This window comes from Pinus tabuliformis, chromosome 2_2, assembly GCF_031772625.1.
Source record: "Pinus tabuliformis cultivar Carrire ecotype Pingquan chromosome 2_2, CPIR1, whole genome shotgun sequence".
NCBI classification, from domain to species: Eukaryota; Viridiplantae; Streptophyta; class Pinopsida; order Pinales; family Pinaceae; genus Pinus; species Pinus tabuliformis.
This window is the reverse complement of record NC_142300.1, coordinates 1124262991-1124279863: the sequence shown is the minus strand read 5'-3', so window position 1 is coordinate 1124279863 and position 16873 is coordinate 1124262991.

Here is a 16873-nt window from a genome sequence, read left to right as displayed (position 1 = left end):
TCCTTGCAATCTCCCCATAGGCATTATCTTATGCTCGTTCACCATTCGCAGCTGAATAGGAGACCATTGCAGCGTAGGTCTCCCCATGCGCTCCCATGTCTACTTCGGTAGAACATTCACATCCGATCCTAGATCCAGAATTACTTGGTCTATTTCATATTCTCCAATTTGTGTGGTTAACCTCATTTCTCTTCCCGTCCTCATCTTATGCTTTCCAATCTTCTGGACTACGCGCGGTTCTCCTGGTGCGGTCCTAATGCATCTATTAATGAGTTCTTGCAATCCTTTTACAGCCTTACTGTCGCGTAGTAGCTTCATGCATGTTTCCAGGAACGTCGTAAGCATAGAAGGGTCCATCTTTGGCTCTGATCGATCTTTGCTTCTTGAAGTGGAGGCATCAGCGAAGCTCTTATTAGCTTCCATAAAGATTTCTTGAGCGCGCTCCAAATCAAACTCCGCTTCTTTCGTTGTTCTAAGTCGGGGAAGGTGGTAGCACTCCCTTATCACGTATCCTAGCTATCAACGTAGGACAATCTTCCGTCTCATGATCAAACAAGGTACAATACAGACACGATGGACACGTTGGGTTCATACAATTGCAGGCATAATGTCCTGGCCCTCCACAATTGTAGCATATCAGTTGTCCGTGACCTCTTCTAGGTCCTCCTCCACCTCAGCCTCATCCGTGCCCCTGAAATCCTATTCACGCCACTCCTGCATTCGGGTCTAGGGGCCGCGATTCATCTTGAACTCTATAGGTGGGAGTTTTATCCATCATCAACTCATAACTCCTACAAGTGCGCTCATCGTGTCCCACCGACCTACAAAAGTTACAGAAAAATTGTTGCAAGTTTTGCATGTACTTCTATAACAAATGGCAGTTGTCCGTAACATGCTTTCCATTGATTTGACAAATCGCGCACCACAAAGCAGGCGCCGCACTAGGTCCTGCTTGTGCTTCCGGCCTTAATGACATCGGTCCTCCTCCCATGAGGTAATTCACGAACATTGAGCAGTGGTCCTTATCATGACCTTGAACCTTGCATTTTACACACCACACCTCTTCGCGCACCTCTGGTCGAGCTATTATGTTTTGTTTCAGACTCTGCATCTCAAGACATAAGTTTTTCAACTACGCGTGGATCTGTTGAACTCCCAAGTTAGGATCCTGCATTTGGGTCTCATACAGCCTCATCGCGATCTCTAAGGCCTCTGCCTGAGTCATTAAATTCTGTTGTGATAGCGTGCTCCTTAAATGTGGCATTAGCGATGCTACAAACCATTCACGATGTTGTCCATCTGTTAGATTCATATTAGCTTCGTGAATCATACACTTCAACCTCTGATCCAACTCCCAAGGAGTCTCACCTGGTAGCATCATGATTTCTTTGAATCCAATGATCGACTGTGCTTTAGACTTCGACCTGCTAAATTCTTTGTTTAGCGCTGCTTGGATATTCGCGATTCCCGCATTTGGATTGTCATTGGAGTGCTTAATATACCAGGTCAGCGCGTGGTCCTGTAGGGTGCTAACCAGTGTCGCTTTCTTTATATTGTCATCTGTAACTCCTTGTGCTTCCCATACGGCTCTTATGATGAACCAAAATTGGTCTGGATCCTCATTTCCCACTCCCTTGAACACAGGCAACTTTATCGTGCTTGCCATATTGACTTGCGGTGGTGGTGGAGGTGGTACGGGTGAAGATGGAGGTGATGGCGGTGAAGCTGGTGGCGGTGTGGGTGGGGGTGGTATGTGTGGAATTCTCTGCCTTATCAAATGGATCACACTTCGCGGAGAGACCTTTGTGAGTTCTTCCTCGTCCCCTCGTGGAGGTGAAATCAAAGGGCTATTCTCTGGTCCCTTACTTCCTTTGTTCCTATAGGTTTTTCCACTTCGTGTAGCTCCGAACATCAAGGTAATTACATAACCCTCTTTTCACACAATAACATTTTAATCCAAGTATTCAGAGACTTTACGTACTTACCTTGCGGTCCTTTGAGAAAACATTGCTCTGCCTCGCTATAGCTGACTGAAGTATCTACCACGAACTTAGTAATGAATCCTCCTATAATCGATCGAGCCAGTGATCAACAGTGCACGCGATCTTATCCTCCGATTCTTCCAACCTTCGCACTAACTTTGGGGCCCACACAATAGGATTGTTGAGTTTCCACATTCCCTGGCTATCTGCTAGCTTTGCGATCCACTCATATAGCTCAGTAGGAAAAGACGCGAAGAAGATTTCGTGGATCTCTGTGTATAGGTAGCAGTCTAACCACTCTTCTTTTGTCAGTCGCGGGTTCTTGTTCTCCTATGCCGTGAACTCGTAAATCCTCCTGTCCAACCAACCTTCAATTTCCTTCTTAGTTGGATTCCAATGATACGTCATCAGACATCTCTATGCAGATTCTGGTACCAGCAATGGACCATTTGTTGGCTTGATGGCGCCTGACCCAGGTTCGGAGTTAATTAGCCAAACAAATCCCTACACTACTGGCCCTTTCAGCATCAGCCCGCGGAGCACGGACTGAAGTCTCACCCGAAGCAGTATGGGGGGATGCTGGAACCAAGTTTCTGCACCTTGGAGATGTCTGAGGGGTTGATTTAGTCCAACTATGCCTAACTTCGCGCAGGTTACTCCGTTCATTGTTCTGACCTGCGATACTTCGTGATCTGTTAGGATCACCTTTCGCGCAGCCCTAACCAGGGGCTGAGATGCTTTCGCGTTGCTAGGGCAGCGATCTATGCTATTTCCCCAAGTTACACCGCGTATCTTACTTATCTTCTTACAATTGTTAGTTAACTTCACGTAAACAGATACCTTATCTCGCATTTACTTAATTAACAGAATCAGATATGTTCACGCATCATATGGACAGCAGAAATGCAATTTATACCCAATATATTCGATACGGAAAATAGGAAATAAATACACAAAAATGCTGTAAAACTTCTCTTTATTAATGCTCCAATGGTTACAAACTCGACTCGCCCTGCGCACTCAGCTGTAGGGGTCTGCGCATTTAGCTGCGGACTACTAGGCCTCTACGCACTTAGCTGCAGAGCCTTCTCCTACTCTATGACCCAAAGACTCGACTCTACACTTCAGACAAGACTCAATTCTTCATCATTCTTTCTTCCAATTCTATCTCTCCTTTTCTACAACTTAGAGCCTTGCTCTAGTTATACAATCCCATGGTTCGCGGACCATGGGTAGATCTCTAAAGCTGACATTACATTACAAAATTAAGGGCAGACAACCCTATGACTCATGTACAAACTTCGCGCTCCATGCCCACAAAATGTGGAATCTTTACATCGAATTTACATCTTTTGACCAAAATCTGGTCTTTAAGCCCCAAAACTTCCCTTGGGGGATCCCGCACCCAACACCTAAGTTCAAAAGAGATGCAGGAGAAGGGCACAAAGTGGAAAAATATGTGATGTGTTTAAAAGGCAAGTAGAGCCAAAGTTCTAGGGGCATATGCCACAATGGAGAATGTTGAAGGAATGGTAGAGAATTCCTTAATTAGTCGAACGAGAGGGAAGAAATTCAGTATAAGTTTCATAAAGTCGTGGGTGGTTAATTAAATCTTGCCTACAATCAAGAACCCCCAGAGGTCACTATATTGGCTAAGAGATGGATTCATTTGCAATTCATGGAAGCAGTAGAGGCAGAACAAGTTGCATAGAAGGTCTAAAAGATGGACTCCACCCCAATCATATTCAATTTCTAGACCCTAGTGTTCGATTCCAAACGAGAAATAATGGACATTGTCCCAATATGGGTTAGATTTCTAGGCCTTCCAGCGAATTATTGGGATGCCCTAGTTTTCCAAGACCTTGAAAACTCTCTGGGGATATACTTGGAACATGACTTATACTATCTAATGATAGGGGACAAGTCCTTAGTTCGCATCCTAGTAAATATTAACCTATATAACGGGTTGTCTGAAGACATCAACATTGGGTATGGTGGGGGGGGGGAATACAAATTCTAGACTACGAGGGGGTTCTCTTCAAATGCAGAATGTGTTACAAGTTTGGGCACTTGGTAAGAGAATGTGAACTTCATTTCCACAAAAGGGCTCTCACAACCCCCTACAAGAGAAAAGAACCTAGTCAAAAGGGTAAGGAGTCAGTACATATGGAGGAGGAACAGTCATGCAACCTCCATCAAATTTCTCTGGCCCGAGAAAAACTGAACCACCAAGGGAACAAGCGGAGGCATAAAATCCAAACCTAGACTCAGTTGGAATCATGAAGACAACAAAAGGAACTTACATGACTTCTTTACCCAACTCCCTTTGCCTTGTTCTTATCAATTCAAATGTTTCACAAATAACTACGGATGTTGAGAATTATGGGGCCTTTCTAGTTATCGTATTTGCACTTCATTTGTCATTTCCTTCTTCCCTTCCATGTCCTTTATTTAAAGGCCTTTGCACATGCTCTCTAGCGCTAAGCGACCACTCTTCACTTGCGACTTCAATATTCGAATCATTCTCTGAGAACTCAGAAGAGGGTGGTATAGTTTACAACATTTGTTAATGTTCTATTATGCCTCATCCTGAATGGTTGGCAAAGGGACTAGGTAGGTTTTTCATCACCTCTGGTGAAAGCAGGGGTAGGGGTAGAAAATCACATTTGGTGAAAGCAAAAGAGCAAGCTCGAGAGGAGCTAGAAACTGGTAAACAACAAACCGTTCAAGGGGGGCTTGGAGCAATGAAAGCCCTATGAGGGGTTTTCAAATGAATATAATCTCTCTCAATCGTAGGGTGTTAGCATGTCCTCCTAAAATATGTGCTTTAAAGAGGCTTGTAGCTACCAATATTTTGGATTTAATTTTCCTCCAAGAAACCCTAAGATAAGGAGACTACATAGCTAGATGTCTTGAATCTCTTATAGGGGGATTGAAGTTCATAGGGTTAGATGTGAGAGGAAGATCGAGAAGATTAGCAATGGGCTAAAAATGGAGGGCTCTTCTAGAAAAAGAATTATGGAGTGTCAAGCATGGCCTTGGTATGGAAATCTTATCAGAGGAACTTGGAACCATTGTTTCAGTCCTAAATCTTTATGTCCCCTACTAATCGTAAGGAGTTTTGGGACATACTTTTTGATAATGCTCTCATTAATTCAAACACCCTTGTTATAGGAGGGTATCTAAATTTCTCCCTAGGAAAAGTTGAATCTTGGTGCCCCAAGGCGAGCCCAGATCCGCTCGTTGAATACTTCATGAACAAAGTTGATAAGACCAAGCTTGTGGATATGGATCCAGTCAGAATTTTTCATACCTAGAGAAATCGTAGAACATGGGAAGACAACGTTGCTAAGAGAATAAAAAAAATATTAATTTCAAAATCTCTGGTGGATAGGTTTAATTTAATTAAACAGTGGGTAGGGATAAGTGGTGAATCAGATCACTCCCCAATCATTCTGGAAATAAAAGGAGCCTTTGAGAAACTAACAAGTCCCTTCAAAATCAACTCCTCTTGGCTTAACGAAGAATAATTGAATAACCTTGTTAACTCCCACTAGAAATCCTACAACCCCATGGACGGTCCTTGAGCTACATATCAATTCAAAGCCAATTTGAAGGTCATAAAACAAAAGTCGAAGGAATGGGCTAAGAAAAAGAAATAAGAAACTATAGGAGTTGGTAGGAATTGAGAACTAGCTTCAAACTCTTTCAAGTCGAGAAGGGGAAGGATATGAATCAAGCGAAGCTAGAGCAAAGCCATTCAAGTTGGAAAAAGGAAAAAAGAGATGTTAGAAGAAATGGGGGCTGAATGCATATTAAAGAGTAGAACCATTTGGTTAGAATGCAGTGATAAGAACAAAAAAAAAAATCATATCTTACTCAAAAGGAAAGAAATTATGCAACACCATCTGGAGCCTAAAGGACTCAGAGAGCAGAGAGGCTTCAAAATTTGAAGGGTTGGAAACCCTTGGAAAGAATCATTTCCAGAACCTCTTCCGTGCCCCAAAGGGGTCTTCAATAGCAAAAAACAATTAGAACAACTATGCTCTTTCCTAGATTTGCATAAGAAGAAGAGAGTAGAGCCATCATGGAGGAAGTGATCGAGGAAGAGCTTAAAATTTTATTACATATCTTTCAAAAGCACAAAATTCCAGGGTTAGATGCTTGGGTTGTTGATTTCCTTTTGGGATTATACGATATTATTGGGAAAAACTTGCTTTTAGTTGTTGAAGAATCGAAGAGGGACCAAAAATTATTGTCAGCCTCTAACTCGACCTTTATTGCACTCATACCCAAAGCCGAACCTCCTAAATCTTTTGAAGATTTCCAACCCATCTCTCTGTGCAATGCAATCTACAAAGTATTAGCAAAATAGGCAGGCAACAAACTGAAGCCCATCCTTTCAAAAGCAATTTCAAAGGAACAATTTTCCTTTTTGGAAGGAAGGAAATGATCCAGGTGGATGTTGGTGGCCACCCACCTATCCCACTTGGACCCCCACAATTGTCTCTTTTAGTTTTTCAGTTTCCTTAATTGTAGCACAATTTACTATTTTTGGTAGTTTTTTCGGGTCTTGAACTTCCGGAATCGTTTTGAGGCCCTAAACGATTTTTTTTTTTTTTTTTTTTTTTTTTTTTTTTTTTTTTTTTTTTGGAAAACGGGGGCCAACATGGGGATTACATTGATGTTGGACATTTGAAATTTGTAGTTCTCAGATAGATCTTTCTAACGAGGTATTATGCGCGTCAAACGAAGATCGTATGCCAAAGTTACAACCCTGGGAAGTTAATGTACCAGTTTTCCCAAATGTGGCCCATAGTTTGGCGCTTCATCTCCTAGGGTTAGGTTTGTGGATTTTTATGGGTTTCCATTGTTTCTCAACAATAAATAAGCCTTCGAGCCTCGTTGTAACATAGTTCAGAGGCATGTAGTTGCCACATCTCTTCTGAGAGATAAGCTACCATCGCCCGAGCTAGTCTTATTTCCATTCTGTTTGTAAGCATATTTCGTTATTTGATATTAATGAATGAAGTGTTATTTCTACTGCATCTTTGAATTTATGGTTATATCTGTAATTTGCCGTGTTCCTGTTTAAATCCAGATTAGGCAAATTCATAAAGTGATTGGAGTGGCCCACGAAGGCCAGGCCTTCATAGCATAAAGGTTCATAATCTTCAAGGAGTAGTTCTTAAGATCAATCTCTCAAAAGCTTATGACAGGGTCAACTAGATATATATCAAACTCTTTTTAACTCATGTAGGTTTCAATCCGGACTTCATCTATAGGGTTATGAGTTGCATTCAAACAATTTATTTTGCAGTGTTGATAAATGGCTCGACTTTCCCCTTTTTTTGTGCCTAAAGAGGGCTTAGACATAGGCGTCCTTTATCACCCCTATTATTTCTCCTAGTAGTAAACGCCCTAAGTCGTCTTATGGCATAAGCTAAAAGAAGAGGGGATTTACAAGGAACTCTTATTTCTATGGCCCTGGCATTGACTCACCTCCTCTTTGTCGATGACATTCTAATATTTTGAAATGGCTCTCTAAGAGATGTGGGCAAGATAGTGGAGATCCATTCTCTCTACGGAAGAGTCGTAGGGATGATTATAAACAACAAAAAGTCTCTCGCACCACAACCTAGAACAAGAGGAGATGAGACATATCTCCCAATAAATTTCTTTTGAGACAATGCCTTTGGAATAAGGTCTAAAGTATTTGGGACTCTTACTAAAAACAAACAATTACAACAAGAAGCATTGGTCAAGGCTCATTGCTAAGGTAGAGAAAAGATTGAAAAGTTGGAGTCTAAAATGGTTATCCAGAGTAGGTCGCCTTGTATTGATAAAATCTATCTTGAAGTCATTATGGTCTATTGGATATCCCTAGCATGGGTCCCAAAGTGCATTCTAGAAAAAATAAGAAAAACATGATTCAAATGGTTAAGGAATCAGGAATAAGGTGTCCTCCCTTGGGTAAAATGGGACAAACTAGCGGCTCCAAAGCTCCTAAGTGGATGGAGGCTAAAAAACATCTTTTTGTTTTCCAAAACATTGGCGGAAAAGTGCAACATAGAGCCATTGGACATCTGTAACTATGCATAAATATATAGGCCTAAGTCCGTTGGAAGAATGGATCAGGAGGGTGCACAAGCCTTAGGTAAACATTTCAACAATCTAGAGATATGACATGGGTTGGCCTAGAAAATTAGTAAGGATGATAGAGTGTGGATTGGAACATATCCATGGTCAGGGTGTGGTGTTGGCCACATCCTTCCCCAACCACTCATTAATTCCCTACAAAATAGGGGTATTTCAAAGCTAGCACACATTGTCAGTTAGGGCCAGTCCACCATCTGGAGGCAAGGATGGAGATCAACAGAGGAGCTTGGGATAGAGGCAAAATTCCATGTGGCATGGAATGACTACTTAAATTCTATGACAATCAGTCATATAAGGATCACATAATGAGAGGATGAACTAGTCTAGAATTTCTCTCCCTTTCACTCTTACTCCCCAAAGCACGATTATTTAGTATTAAATGTAGATAGTGCATTGGAAGAACCTAAATGGTGGTGGAGAGTGGTTTGGAAAGCCAAGTGTCTAGCAAAAGCTATATTTTTTATGTGGTTCCTAATGGAGAAGAAGGTCCCCACCTGGGACATCCTTTAAAGATAGTTTTCCATTGGGTCGGGTTGGTGCTCCCTCTACAAGGGAAGTGAAGAAATCTTTTTGCATGTGTTCAAGCAGTGCCCATTCTTCAAGTATGTGTGGGAAGCATGTATGTTTGTATCGAGTCTAATTCGAAGTTATATTGAAAAGGGGAAAACTTGGAGGAAGCATGGAGAAGATGGTACTTAGATCCAACCAATCATGCACATAGAGCCCTCTCATTGATAATTTGTTGGGGTGTATGGTTGGCCCGAAATAATGCAATCTTCTAGGACAAGTCCTCAGCCCCAGAGCATATCACAGTTGAAGCTCTAGCAATTCTAGCTCACTTCGCCCCCAAAAAAAGGCATTAGTCCTCCCATAATAATTGTTGATGAAAATTCAAACCTCACAAAGCCATGAGCTTTCTTTGATGGAGCTTCTAGTGACACGAGTCATAGGAGGGGGGTGGATTTGCACTTTTTCTATCTACTACACATTTTTTCCATGTTAAAATGGGATTTGGTCCATGAACAATCAATTTAGCTGAACTAATGACATGTAACAATTTGCTGCTTTTTGTAAAGGAAAAGTATGTTCTCAGATCCAAGTTTATGGGGATTCAATGCTCATAATAAACTGGCTAAAAAAATCACAAGCATGCAAAAATCTTCTTTAGTCCCCATCTTGGAAGAATTATGGAGGATCAAAGACTCATATTTTTTTTTTGCATGTTCTCATATCTAGAGGGAGAAAAATGGGTTAGATGATAGGCTTTCAAAAGCAGGTTTGTCTGTGGATCGAGGTCTCTCGCATATGCAAGAGCAGTGTGAAGATTCCTCCTACGAGTACTATCACAGGCCATACATAGAACAAATAGTCGAGGCTGAAAGGACTTAATTTTTTGAATGAACACTTCACATAAAAAATACACTAAATCATTTAGTCCATATGAGAGACTTTTCTAAGAAGGCCAAAAACAATTGTTTTTTCACCTTTTTTGTATAATATGATCTATGTAGCTATTTTTGAAAATCCTAATGCAAAGTGAGAAAAATGTATCAGGCAAAAGTATGCTAACTCTCAATACAAGCACTCAAAGTTTTTTCTTGGAATACACTTAGGGGTGTATATGCAAAATTTGTAATTTTGATTCATTTTATAAATGAATGAAAATTACAGTTTTTTCTTGTGGAAAAAAAAACACCCTCAAATATCCTTAATACAATTTAATTTTGCAATCATAATGAATAGTTTCATCAAATCTTTATTGTAGTTTACTTTTGTAATATTAATAAATATTTTTATTAATTCAAAATTATTCTCACCAAATTTTTAAAAAATATCAATTTTTATATTATTTTAAATTACTTCAAAAAATCATCCACGTGGCATAGAGTAGATGGTGACATGATGTTCTATTAAGGCACTTTGTGGTGAAAGGTCACCAATTCAAAACTCCACGGGCAAAATCGAACCATGCACTAAGGGTTAGTCTAGCTTAGGTCGGATGCGACCCCTAAGTGATTTTGACAACTTAGATACCTTTGGTTCGTGGCTACTCCAACCACAGGTTAGGGATGCCAATCATCTTAAACTCACATTACCTAGAAAAAATAAATTACTCCAAAAAATCATTTTTTAAATATTTAAATTTTAATTAATTATATTATTTAAATTTATAGATATATATAGATGTTCACACTCCCTCTAAGTGAGTAGGTTGTTCAACATAATTAACCACTACATTTAACGCTGAATGGAAGTTTAATGATAAACTAAACATATAGTAAATACAAATTCTAAATGAATTTGATGCAATGATTATTTTATTTAATAAAAAAAATTAAAAATTTAAACAAAGATATATTTCGTTTATTTATTTTATATAGTTAATATTTATTAAATTTTAGCTGTGAAAATTACAATTTCTTATATTAATAAAGAATTATATATTAATTTATTTAAAGAATTATATTAACACTTTTGTAATTCAAGTGGATCAAAGTCTATTTTTATGTGTATGTGTTTTATAAATAGTGTTTAGGGCAATTTAATTGGTGATGGTAATGTTAAGAGATATTATGTAGTGTGATTCAATGTTCAAATTCCTTCCATGTAGTTTGTGAGTTATGTGTTGGGATGCGTGTGGTTCCATTTAGAACTTACAATGATAACAATTGAAATCGATCACGTGTCACACAAATACGAGCCTTAGCCTCGTTGTTGATTCCTCTAGTCTAAAAAAGCTATATACCGATTAAAAGTAACAACAACATCCTTTTAAGCATACTTTAAAGTTTTAAAGTTAGGAAATGTTTTAGTGGGTAGTTTTGAAATTTAGTATAAAATAATCACTTGTTTGTGAATTTATATATATATATATATATATATATATATATATATATATGAGAACATATTAATTTTAATTATTATTATTATTATTCAAGAGAATTGCTAGAGTTGTCATCTATCACCGAGGAGGTTCGAGGTCAGCAGGAGGGATTGCTCCTATATTTCCGAGCCTAACATAATCACCCATAAACCATGCTAGGCAGGTTAATCGAGCTTCAAACATGGGAGGGACCCCAATATTGGTTAACAAATGCTTTCTAGAGCAATTTGTTCATTGTTCGGCTGAGTTCAATGGGTTTTTCTAACTATGAAGTTTGAGTGAGTTTGATAGTTAAACATTTGTATTTCCTCTCAAAATGTCAGACGGGGGTAATTTGTAAAGTATGTACACCTACATAATATAGAAAGAGAACTTTGAGTCTAATAATTGTGCTTAAGACAAGGGGTTACATACATTTTACATTATAGAATATTTTTAAAAACTTATAATTCATATATATATATAACCCCTTCTATTGAATATAAATTCACCAATCCTTGTATATATATAATGAGCCGACATGTTCATTCTACGACCCAGTCTGAAGGCGATGTGTAAGTATGTCCGTCCATCTCAAAATAAAAATAAAATATTCATGTCGGCTATAAGAAAAAAGAAAAAAAATATGCTATGCATATTTAATTAGTTGTTCATGTGACCTAATATAATTTTTATGTAAACTAATTAGAAGAAAAAAAATATGTAAGTAACATTTTAAACCTTATACTTTTCAAAAACTATTTTAACACATGATATCAACTTCATATATATCTATATATAGAAAAAATATGTTAAAATAATATATTTTAATATTGTGTAGAATAAAATATCCAATGTGAGTTATGAATACAATATTTTAATATGAAATAATATTGATGTATACTTAAAAATATATTAATAATAAAAAAACAAGTTTAATGTGCGTTGATATAAAAATAGCGCAATACACATGTTATATAATCTTTATAAACAATTAAAAATTACACATTGTTTTTTGCACTCTAAAATAAATTTGCACCTAAAATAAATTGATCCCTCTCAGCTCATGTTAGATTTGTGCTTAAGATATGTGTGTGTGTGTGTGGATTTATATTCAATAGAAAGAGTTTCAACAAAGGTACAAAAAGAAGTAAATTATACAAAACTTTTAAAGATGTTTTAAGATTTCCTTCATCGACATGATATAAGGGAAAATTTGTTGTTAATAGTGTCAAAGACATGGAGAACCTACTTATGTCTAAGATAAAGATTGGAAAATCAAGATTGTCAGAAAGATTGTTTTGGGGCTTTTGATGCCCCATTTGGGTACCCTATATTCGAATGCATATTTACTCCAATTAGCTAGATCAAATGGGAAAATAATATATATGGCTGGAAAGCTTATTCCTAGACCTTTCCAACGATATATGGTACTCCCTCTATCTCCATAGGAAATGAGGAGATATGAAAGATTTTGTCAAGATAACCCAACTAAAGTGCAAGAAGGCATGCCCAACTAGTTTAACAAGTAAGCCTCATAAGTGAACATCAAACACCATAAATAAAGATAATATGAGTTTATTTTAACATCAATCCATCAACTGGAAGATCTGAGGTCGCAAGAGGAACTGAGGAATAACTTTTGGGGTGATTCTTGGAGTCTAAAAGTGGAAGCAAAAATGTGATTTATGGGGTGAACGAGTCATCTAGGAATTTTCACTATAACTTTTCTTCTAGGATGTTTCAAAACATGAAACTTGGAGGATATAGATAGAAGATATTCATGTACCTATCTTTCCAATTTCATACCTTAATTTGCAATAATTTCAGAGATATGGTCTAAGGAAGTTATGCTTCCTAAATGCTCCTAAAATCTTCTTCAAGCAAGTCAGCTTGTCATTTTTGCTATAGATTTTCTTCTGGGATGTTTCAAAATGTTAAACTTAGAGGATACATATAGAATATCTTTGTGTGCATGCGATTCAAATTCCAGACTTTGTTTCACTATAATTTCAAATATATGGTGTAAGGAAGTTAGGCTTCCTAAATGCTCCTAAAATCTTCTTGAGCTTGACATTTTCACTATAACTTTTGTTTTAGGATGTTTTTAGACTACGACTTGGAGGACAAAGATAGAATATTGTAATGTACCTATAATCCAGGTTGATATTAGTGGTCACCCACCTATTCCACTTGGACCCCAACACTCTTTCTTTCAATTTCCTTAATTATAGCACAATTTACTATTTTTGCCAAATATTTGGGTCCTAAACTTCTGGAGTCGTTTTGAGGCCCTAAATGACTTTTTTTTTTGGAAAATGGACAAACCGACATGCAATGAGAGGGGGTTACAGTAAAAAGTTGTAATCCTCAGATAGATATTTATAACGATGAATCGTACGCGTCAAACGAAGATTGTATGGCAAAGTTACAACCCTCGGAATTTGATGTACCAACTAACCCCAACGAACCCACAAACTTTTGGCGCTTCATCTCCTATGGTTAAGTTTTTGGATGTTTAGGGTTTTTCCTTATTTCTCAATAATAAAAAGGCCTTGGAGCTTCATTGTAACATAGTTCAGAGGCATGTAGCCGTCACATCTCTTCTCATATATAAGCTACCATCGTTTGAGCTAGTTTATTTCCATTCTACATGTAAACAATTTTCAATATTTGATATTAAAGAATTGAAGTTTAGTTTTCACTATAACTCTGTGTTTCTGTTTGAATCTATATTTCATTTCATTCTTGAAAAATTTTGGATCAACCTATGGTTCAAATTATAGACATTGGTTCACTGTAATTTCAAAGATATGTTGTAATGAAGTTAGGCTTCTTGAGTTCTCTTGAAATTTTCTTCAAACATGTCAGCTTAGTATTTTCATTATATCTTTCCTTCTACAATGTTTTTCAAAATTTGAATTTTGGACGAGACGGAGGAGAGAACTCAAGGTACTTGTGATAGAAATTCTAGACCTTGTTCATTATAATCTCAGAGATATTATTTGAGGAAGTTAGTGTTCCTAAATGCTCATGAAACATGCTTCAAATATGTTAGCTTGTCATTTTTGCTATAACTTTCTTTTTGATATGTTTCAGATTATGAAATTTGGATGAGACAAAGAAGATATCTCTAGGTGCTTGTGGTGGAAATTTCAAAACAATATTTTGAAAATTGGATATGTGACATGTTGTGCAAATTCATTCTTGGGAATAAGCCAAAAGCAACAAGTTTTGAGAGAGGTATACTTGATGAAGGAAGAAGCAACAAGTAAACCTAATGAAGGTAGAAGAAACCAATAGAGTTGGTAAAGATAGAAGCAACAAGCAGAAACAATTAACACACCTTGTGAAGAGGTGAGCAGACTTATTTAAGTTGTTTGGTGTCTATGAATATTTGTTATAGCAAGGATTGGTGTCTCTTGTAGGTTGGTGCCTATAAATAAGTAGAGGGGATTGTTTCTCCTCTAGATTAGTGCATACAAAGAAGTAGAGAGGATTGGTGTATCCTATATGTTGGTGCCTACAAAGAAGTAAAGGGAATTGATGTCTTTTATAGGTTGGTTGGTGCTTATAAGATCTTTCATATAAAGAAGTTTTGTGGTTTTCTCCTGTAAGGGTTTCCACGTATATCTTGTGTTACTTGTCTAGTTTATGAGATTGATGTTTTATGATGTTTGACTAGCTTTAAATGATTAAAAATTATCATGATCCCCAAATTATCCAAAAATTAATCTTACTACTGCCTTCTTGCAACAATAAATTCTTACGAATTGTTCGCATAAACTAATGTAAAAACAAAACTTGATTCACTATTTTATGAAGTATCTTGAATGGGGTGAGGTGGGATGTAATAAGTGGGAGGGCAGCATGGCAATCGTCCCACCAAGCAATTATGGGAGTGGACGTGCCATGTTGTCCTTCCCATGAAAAATACAACAAATATCTCCTTTTGGTTTACTCATGCAAATTTATAACTGTTATATGTTGACTTCGTTTGTTCACCACCCTCGTCATGATTGAAGTATTTGATGTTACATTTTTTCATGAATGCGAAGAAATTCTAGTTGTAGGATTCCTTAATGGAGAATTTTCTCTCGCACTAAAAGTCATTAGAGGATAAGAATTATTTTATAAACCTCTTAGGAACTTTCTATTATTATGTTCTCTCTTGGAGTTGATTCCTCCATAGTCTTTCACTCTGAGTTTCCTCCTCTAGTGTGCCTCCTTTAGTTGTGGAGTAGAGAAAGTAGGTCTTCACACACAGAACATGTATCACACCAACTCATACTTTACTTTTTCCTTTAGGGATGCTCAATTTATCCTTAATTAGCTCCCTCGCTTTGTCCATCCCAGTTCCTGGCTAGGGGCATACACAAGCTCCTAGCCAATTCATTCCCTTAGTTTCTAGAGGTCTCTCCACAGGAAAATTACTCAACTCTCAATTATAGTTATGAGCTTAGACTTTAGTTATAGCTCATTATAGAGCATGTTGTCAAAGAGGTGTTGTGCATTACACATTGTGGGGAGCCTCAAGAGATTATTTTAGACTGAATTTCGACATTTTCAAGAGAAGACCCCCATATCCATCTATAAGGAGCTCAAATAATCTGGGCAAGAAATTGTAGGAGAGAGGGGTTTGCCTCTTAGATACTGATATTCTTGCCAAAGTCATTGCATGGATCCCAGACACAGGACATATGCGGGGAAGGCAAAACCAATAGCTTCAAACCATTGACTTATATTAGCACTTGAAATCTTTGTTGGGTAGGGTGTTGTTAGGCACAAATGATGCCAAGCATGAAATATTGCTTATGATGGACAAACTTAAATTTCAAATGAAGTATTTGAGTTGTAGATTCAGAAGGATAGAAACCCGCCTAGGCATCCCACTAGATCCATGGATTCTATATCAACAGAGTAAGGAGCCTATAGAGGTATGTCCTTCTTATTCCACACCGTCTATGATTTTCTGGTTTCATAACAGTCTTATTTTATCTCTAGTTTCTCGGTCTACTTAAGTCACTTGGCTTAAGGCCATCTATTTTTGGACAACATTGTATGTTTATTTTGGTTTATATTACGACTTCAAAAGTTTTGTTGGATAAAGGTTTAAGGCATTGCCACTAGTTTGGTTTCCCTAATGGCAGATCAAGGCATGCTTAGACTATCCAGTGTGTATATTTTTTTGAATGATCAATGAAACTTTAACTTTTCCAAAAAAACAAAAAACCTCTATCAAGTAGTTCTCCCATCACTGTGCACTTGTACATCTAAGGTTTATTGCACACCCCATGAAAAGCTAGATTTTATTTCTCTCTCTATGTTCTTTATTTGATTTTCTACCTCTTGTTAACAACAAAGAATGACCCTCTTTAGTACTTATGCAAAGGAAGGAGATTTGGAAACATCAAGGATATCCTCCCTTTGTTCTTTGAACTCCTTCCCATCCAAAGTTGGATCATTTTCTTCAAGAGTTCTTGAAGTCCCGTCCTTGTTGATTAAATCCATTCCCACCATTTCTAGTTATGATTCCTTCACATGTGCAGCTACACATACCTCAATGGGGGTACCATTTGTAGCTATCTTTTTTGTTCCCTTGGTGGTGACCTAGATTTATGCTCTAAGTTGTTCTTTGGAGGATATTTCTCAACCAATTGCTCTTCTTCTTCCTCCTAATTTTAAAGAGCTCCAAATGTGTTATTGCTGCCCATTGTTAGGTTGAGCCCCCCTAGGCTGTTGGTTTTTATGCTTTCTTGCTACTTGGTTGAATGCACCTTGCTCAATATTACTATGAGGAGTTGAACTTAGCTTAGAAGATCGGTATATTCCTTGGGTTTTAGGACAACTTTTGGCAAAATTCCCATGC